The sequence below is a fragment of the Aplysia californica genome, unplaced genomic scaffold, assembly GCF_000002075.1.
Source record: "Aplysia californica isolate F4 #8 unplaced genomic scaffold, AplCal3.0 scaffold00004, whole genome shotgun sequence".
NCBI lineage: Eukaryota > Metazoa > Mollusca > Gastropoda > Aplysiida > Aplysiidae > Aplysia > Aplysia californica.
The window spans coordinates 1589112-1597504 of record NW_004797274.1 but is presented as its reverse complement, the minus strand read 5'-3'; the positions used below and the strand labels follow the sequence as shown (position 1 = coordinate 1597504).

The 8393-nt window shown below is 38.1% G+C and overlaps 1 protein-coding gene and 1 non-coding gene across 2 annotated transcripts in view; one reads left to right on the top strand and one right to left on the bottom strand.

The window, feature by feature from the left end:
* LOC101862384 (proteoglycan 4) overlaps positions 1–8393 on the top strand; it is a gene marked incomplete in the record, with an annotated part of 144199 nt that overhangs the window by 34356 nt on the left and 101450 nt on the right.
* LOC101847848 overlaps positions 1–8393 on the bottom strand; it is a 121518-nt gene that overhangs the window by 43975 nt on the left and 69150 nt on the right. The gene's annotated exons all lie outside the window — the stretch shown is intronic.

Genomic DNA, 8393 nt, shown 5'->3' with positions numbered 1-8393 from the left:
CCCCCCCCCCCCCCCCCCCCACACACACACAAGTTGGTAGTTCTCACAAACGCTACGAAAGCAGCTGGATTTCTCCACCCGTCAAGCAGTCGCAGACTCGGTCTTGCTTCTTTGGGCTTCTTCCTTTTCCAACGCCAAAGGAGTATTTGAAAGGAAGCCACCATGACAATGCTGTTAATGTAGAAACTAGAAACCCACGTTCGATTGTCATCTAAACAAAAGTCTGCTAATTTCTTCGTACAAACGAGGTGTGCCAACTTTCTAGTCCGGCGTTAGCGGCTATGTGTGGATCGCAACGGAGACTTTACCGAAAAATTATGAAGTAAGCAAGGTGATGTTGAGATTCTACGCGTTGTCTTTGCGTATTTATTCAAAAAGAGTTGAAAATAAAGCAATTAAGGCCAAATAGGCAATACATTTCAGCCCGCTCTCGAAACTGAAAATCATAAAGTCCCTGCGCTGAGGTTACCTTTCGGTGAGTGGATCTTTAACATAATTTTTGTCTTTCTAAAACTAAGAAGAAATAAATTAAATGTAGACGAATAGGCCCAAAGGCTAATGCCTTGACGCTCAATCAAAAGTTCAAGTTGACGTAATAATCACCAAATTTATACGTCCCCTGCATGAAAACTTACCCAGCTTCTTATTTTGTTTCAATGATGACAATAAGCCTAATCGAATAAATCGTTAGGCACGGTTAAGGGAGGCAGATAAATTCCCGTCAACGTTTCACCCTTGTTTATGAAAGGGACTGGTGTTAAGAGAGAGTGACTGGAATTTGTAAAGAGACTGTTTTAAAACATTCTCTTTTCCCGACATGCATTAGGTCTAAGTGTGTTCACTTTGTTTATCAACCGTATTGTGTTCGCTTTGCACCAAACGCTCTAATTTTGTCAAAAATATTATGGATACACTTTGTACTCTTAGTTGAGGGCTAAATATTTTTTCAAAAGAAAGAGAATAAAATACCTAAAAACTGTAGCCTAGCGAAGAAAAAGCTCGCTTTCATATCCTCAATGCACCTAGCACTTAATCGTAGACGATGTGTTTTTAAGTCAGATCTTTTTCTTTTCAATAAACAGCAGGCGTAGAAAAATGTTTTCCTCCTCCAGGTCTCTGGTTTCTGTGAGCCTAGCCAAATTGTCACTCGCGTTCCGCGCGTTCTTTTTTCCTTAATTCCCTCTGATCTCCTCTCGGAGCCTGGAAGAAGAAAAAGGTTTGACACAATATTATTATTCACTTGGTTTGGCTTTTACAGAAGGGGAATGGAACTATTTTATAAACAAATTCAACATCCCTTCTTGGATTTTTTGTTTCACTTCATGTTCTTCTTTTTGTACATTGCACTTGCTCTTTTCCATTTTGCTTTTGATGGTGCAGTCGTTGTTAGTGTTGTTTTTCTTTTTTTTTTCTTGTTGTTGTTGTTGTTGTTGTTGTTGTTGTTGTTGTTGTTGTTGTTGTTGTTGTTGTTGTTGTTGTTGTTCTTCTTCTTCTTCTTCTTCTTCTTCTTCTTCTTCTTCTTCTTCTTCTTCTTCTTCTTCTTCTTCTTCTTCTTCTTCTTCTTTTTCTTCTTCTTCTTCTTCTTCTTCTTCTTCTTCTTCTTGTTCTTTTTTTTCCTTCTTCTTCTTGTTCTTCTTCTTATCAGTATTGCTGCGGCTGTTCATGTGTAGATGAAATTAGACGATACTATAATAAAGTCCACAGACGAGTAACGTTCACAGTAGATGTTGACGGGGGCCAAAAGATAACTTTGTCCTTATTTGCTACGATCTCTAGGAAAAACGAATTAAACTAACAAGAAAGCACGCTTCAGCTGAAGGCAGAAGACGTTTATCGAGGATGCATGAATACACAAACGTTCGTTTTGAATGCTATGTCAGTGAATCGTGCAGTGAACACTGGCATTGGGACTGAAAAATTATTATCCTGTGGTTAAAAATTCAGCCGCAGAAGCGATCACTTATCTGCAAGGCATATTCCTCCTGTTTTTTATGTTCGTAAAAAAAATATTTAAAAAAAAAAATAAAAAAATTCAAACACCCGATCAAGCACGCAAGCAGGTTTCCACTTATTACTATTTTCTTGCAAGCTGAAAATAGCTCCTCACTTTTTCGAGCATAGGTGATGTCAAAGGCATAACTTTGATTTAGCTCCTACAGGTCTGTAAGAAGGTGTTCCCAAAGGACGAGAAAACTGTCAATCGTACAGGTTGAGTTTGTTGGAACATTGCACAAGCGAGCCTCCAGAACATAACATTCGATTTCGTTTATATTAGTATTAAGTATTCCTTTTCTAGCTTGTACATTGTACGTCTCTCCTTGCGGAGGCAAGTGTTTTCGCTGAGATCCTATCTCGTCCAAGTAGAAAAAAAAAGAAATTCCTATGTAAATTAGAAAAATAAAATAAAATAGAACAGCAGCAACAGCAGCAGCAACAGCAGCAGCAACAGCAGCAACAACAACAACAACAAACCAAAGCAGCCCCCCCCCCCCTTTTCCAGAAAAACCACACTGGCAATTGTCCAATTTCGGGATTAGAGGCCGTCCTTCTTTTTTGCAACTGTATATTTTTGGGGTATTTATATCATTTATTATGATTCTCTATTGCCGTCCCAAAATTTAGTTCTGTTCGGACGAGGGTGTCTGAACTGACTGCTCTCGTTAAAATCTTCAACCCGACTTGTCTGAACGTGGTTTTCTAAATTATAGTTCATGACCTTTCTTCCTCTTGGCGCTGTCGTTTTAGTAGTAGGCCTACTTAGAATTTTAAATCATAAATACTGTCTCTTACAATGATTCAGACCTAATCGCATATTATGTTGAAAGCAGAGTCAAATCAGTAACCTGGATTATCAAACTTGCGGCCTGCGGGCAGTATTTTTGCGTCCTTTACTTGACATCAAAGTTTCCTGTTAAGTGTTAGTGAGGCCCGCGCTTTATTTATCACACATTATGCCAAATACGGCCAAGTTTTGTAGGCATAAGAGAAAGAGGATGCGCTGCCAGGTGTCTGGCACCAAGGACTAGGTAAGACTCAAATCTATGCTCGGAACAAATGTTATTGTTTTGAATCGCCATTATTAACGATTTAGAAGATTTTATCAGTTGTATGAAAATAATGCCAGAAACTTTTTGTTGTTGGTATATTTCTTTTAAATTGGGCCAGTCTCATCCATACTCTACCTCCAGGTGGCTACAGAGAGTAAGCGAGGATGAGAACTGTACAATATGCATTTTTTCGCCATTTCTCAGGATTACGACTTGTGTTTTCTAGGAATTTAATATCACGTGAAAGCCCTTGATTTGCTTCATCTAGTGGTGTACAAATGTTGGATATAAAGACAAGATCTAGACTAATATTAGCCATGGAACTTTTAATTCTTACCCTGGCCCTATTGAACTATTTTGGCCATGTATACAGTTTTGTTGTGAACTAGAGGTAACTAGATTATACCACCATATCCGGGTTATCCCTGTGTCATCTTATGTCAACAACCAAGAGATCTGTGTTAAACACACTGCGTGGGCCCAGTCAGACACCTCGAGCTTTCAGAACTGTGTCGGACAAGCGAGGACACAAGGACACCCTTGAGCACTGAATCAAACAGTGAAAACAACTAAGTACACAACAGATCAGCTGTTAAACGTATATAATCCAAGTCTGAGTATACCACATAGTGTACATCTATGGTATACCATCAAACGTGCTAACTACTTTGACCCAGTTAGGAGTTCGAAACAGCTGTGTTTGTCAATCAAGGGTAGTGAAGAGTGACAAGAGGGGTACAAGAGGTGGGACAAGGAAACAGAGAAAAATTATGGTGTGTCAGGGGATTCCTCGTCACACTGTTTCTAAGAATAGAACTATGACTACTGTGAACAAGAAAAACTTAATACAGATAGACACTCGTAATGTATTTCAACATAACTGTCCCAACTTAAGAATTGGCTGTATTAACACCCAGTCGTGCTGCAACAAAACAAACATTGTAAGAGACGTAATTGAAGAAATGAACATCGACTTGTTGTGCATCACAGAAACTTGGTTTCGAACAGATGGCGATGAATCTATCATAGCCGACATTCTACAATCCGGCTTTGAACTTAAATCTTTTTCACGCGGCTCACGTGGTGGCGGAATTGCTTTTATTCATCTGCGAGGTTTACCAGTAAAGTTCATCTGCGATGGTCCATCGTATCGCACATTTGAATCAGCCACTGCTTTCATCAGACCAGAGCAACTTACCTTCCGTGTGATATGTAGGCTATCTATCGACCGCCAGCTAACAAGAAAAGTACATTTACAAGTAAAGAATTCTTCAGAGGATTCCAAGATCTACTCTTTCAACTAGAGCAAGCTGCCTCCCCCTTTTACATCATAGGGGATTTCAACTTTCACTTTGATGTTCCACCTGTACCAGACACCAAACGCCTTGTTTCAATTCTTGACGATCATAATCTAAAGCAGCTAATCAAAGAGCTGACACATCGTAGTGGTCACATTTTAGACCTGCTAATTACCAACACTGCTGACCCACATGTTCTTAAACATCATGTTCTAGATAAGGCTATCGGTGACCATTCTCTTCTGACAGTTGACATTAACATCTCCAAACCAAAACACGAAAGAAGAAGCATACTTTCAAGGAACACGAGAACAATAGACACACAGTCACATCGGGACGACGTGAGCAAAACACTGACAAGTCTATCATCCCTGGATGCAGACACATTTCATGACACTCTGAAAGCGGCAATCGACCAACATGCGCCAATGGTAAAAAGAAACGTTTCATCGAGACCCTTTTCTCCGTGGTTTTCATTTGAAATCAAAGAAGTCAAGCAACATCGACGTCATGCAGAATGCAGGTGGAGGAAATCAAAACTTCAAGTTCACAGAGACATCTTTATTAAGCACCGAGACAAAGTCAACTCAGTCATCGAAAATAACAAGAAAAGATACTATCTACATGAATTACAAGATGTTAAATCACCCAAACAACTCGTTCAGACTACCAATGCTATTCTGGGAAAAGAAGCAATATCTCCTCTCCCCTCTGCAACATCAGATGACACATTTTGTAGTTTATTTGTGACTTTTTTCAATGACAAAATTAATACCATACCCTCTTCTCTCGACCTAGAGCCAAATGGAAATTTGGAATTTTCAGAATTTACTGGACAGATATTAGATTCTTTTAGTTCAGTTACAAATAGTGATATTTTAAATTGTATTAATGAATCAACCATAAAGACATATGACCTTGACCCAGTGCCTGCTCATGTACTCATAACATGTATTGAGATTGTCCTACCTCACATTACTCAGATAGTGAATTTGTCACTTGCCACAGGCACAGTGCCTAATACTTTCAAACAAGCTATTGTAAAACCTTTATTGAAAAAACCCGGGCTTGATAGGAATGAATTTAAAAAACTATCGACCAGTTTCGAATTTCAAATTTGTCTAAAAAATTCTAGAGGAGATTGTTTTAGGTCAAGTATTGTCTCACATGAGAAAAAATGGTCTAGAGGAAATTGACCAATCTGCCTATAAAACTCGCCATTGTACTGAAACTGCGCTTTTAAAAGTAACGTCTGATTTATTGGATTCCGTTGATAGCAAAAACATCTGTCTTTTAACTCTTTTGGATCTGTCCGCAGCTTTTGACACAATTGACCATGCTATTATATTCTTCTCACAAGACTTGAGCGCTCATTTGGCTTATCTGGTACTGTGCTTTCATGGTTTAAGTCATATTTACTAGAAAGAGTTCAGTCAGTGCAAATTAAAAATAGCTTTTCAAAGCAGGTCAGACTCGATTATGGAGTTCAACAGGGGTCCGTTCTTGGACCAATGCTCTTTACACTTTATACACAGCCCTTAGCAAGCATTTTACAAAATCATGGATTGATTTATCATTTTTATGCCGATGATTCCCAAATGTATGTTAATGGCACCATTCAAGATCTGTCAAACATGATTTCTATCACTAAACAATGTTTTTATGAAATTAAAAAGTGGATGACAGTAAACAAATTGAAAGTAAACGAAGAAAAGACAGACATCATTCTTATAAAAAAATCCACGATTACATAAAGATTTGGAAAGTGTCAACTTTGATTTATATGGGCATATGCCATCAAGTAAAGAAGTTGTCAGGAATCTCGGTGTATATATTGACCACCACTATCAATGAGCTCGTTTGTAGGATTTCTGTCCAAATCCCTTTATTTTCAGCTGAGAAGGATAGGCCTAATTCGAAAGTACTTAAACGAAGAGACCACAAAAAACACTGGTAACATCTCTTATCCTATCAATATTAGACTATTGTAACTCACTCCTAGCAGGTCTGAACAACAAATATTTGAATCTTTTACAAGTAATTTAAAACAATGCCGCTAGACTGATAGCAAGATCTAAAAAACGAGACCATGCCACTCCATTATTAAAAGAACTGCATTGGCTCCCTGTAAAAGAAAGAATAATATTTAAAATCTGCGTCATGTGTTTCACATGTGTAAATAAAACTGCTCCTTTTTATCTACAATAACTTATCAGTATATATAAGCCAGGGAGAAACCTAAGATCATCAAACGATAACACCCTACTTGTGACACCTGTAAAGTCATACAAATCATAAAAATATGTAGAGAGATCTTTCTCATGTCTTGGTCCATTTATGTGGAACAGATTACCCATGAAACTAAGACAAAGAAAAACACTAGATAGCTTCAAAAGACATCTTAAACATTTTCTGTTCCTACAGGCCTATCCTTCATAAGTTTTTAACGTTATTTTTCATTATAGTTGTTCTGTTCTTATGTCTGGATGAAAATAGTCTGTGTGTGTGTGTGTGTGTGTGTGTGTGTGTGTGTGTGTGTGTGTGTGTGTGTGTGTGTGTGTGTGTGTGTGCGTGCGTGTGTGCGAGTGCATTAATGTATATTGCATGAGAAGAAAGGAAGTAGTAAGAAAAGTTTTTGAAAAATGGGTATTCCCATGTAAAGCGCATTGAGCTGCTTTTTTGGAAATGCGCTATATAAATGTTTATATTATTATTATTATTATTATTATTATTTTTATTATTATTATTATTATTATTATTATTATTATTATTATTTATTTATTATTTATGAATCTTATTCAAACGGCCTGATGGCAAAAGAAAACTGCATTATCAGTTTGTTTTAGTTAAACTTGTTGAAATCCTTCTCTCTCTCCCCTTTTGTTCTCTCTCTCTCTATCTTTTTTTCTCTCTCTTCTCTCTCCCTCTCCCTCTCGCTTCTCTCTCTCTCTCTGTCTCTCTCTGTCTCTCTCTGTCTCTCTCTCTCTCTCTGTCTCTCTCTCTCACGCACTCTCTCTCCTCACGCCCCACGACCCCGTGTGTGTGAATGCTTGCAAACATGGTGTCGGTAGTGTCAAGTGAGATTGCGGGTTTGGGGGTTCCACGCCCAGTTTGGACCTACGTTGTGTCCTTGGGAAAGGCACTTTACATAAATTTTTCAATTTGGTTTTGTCCTCAGAGATGGGCATTGAGTTTAACTGTCGTGCCTCTTAAGTGACCTTACAATGTTGCACGGGCATGAAACCTGTTCACATTTGCACATTTTTCCCGTGCACGGTGACAACACAAAGAATTAAGTAAAATCACGCATGAATGGCGTTATCTGTAATGTACTAAGAAGAAACAAGGAAGACGGATAGAAAGAGTTGGGATTGGCTAATATGAAATTTTCAGTTCCCTCAACTGCCTTCATCGCAGTTACAAGTGAGGTACCAATATATAAAACTAGCTGAATACCCGTTCGATGAACAGACTCATAAGAAGCGATTGTCAAGTCATTGTAGAACCAGTGCGCATTGCTTGTGAACGGAAGCCTCACTTATTACACTATCGTCTTAGAAGACGGACTTTCCCAAGATTAGATCTAAACGAAACTAATGAATAACTGAAAATTAAACTTACGTGACTTCAGACTCTTTAATATAACTGTATATCCTTTAAATAATTATTAATCACTGTTATTTATTTTAGTTAAACTCGAAAGTTGAGTGGTTCGGAAGTTTTAGGCGATCAAGGTGGCGAACTTTCTCAAATATACATGAAGTATAATATATAGATAGGTGGCTAGAGGATGCCACAAGTAGACCCCTACTTTTTTCTTTCTCTTTTTTGACTTTATCTGTGTTTCTAGCAGTAAAGGAATTATCGTTTCTGTGTACATCTATTTTCCTAAATTCAAACTCATGAAGGACTCATGATCATAGATCTAGTTATAATTTGCATTTGATGCATATTTCAACAACGTGTGCGTGTGTGTGTGCTTGTGTGTGTGTGCTTGTGTATGTGTGCTTGTGTGTGTGTGTGTGTATGTGTGTGTGTGTGTGTGTGT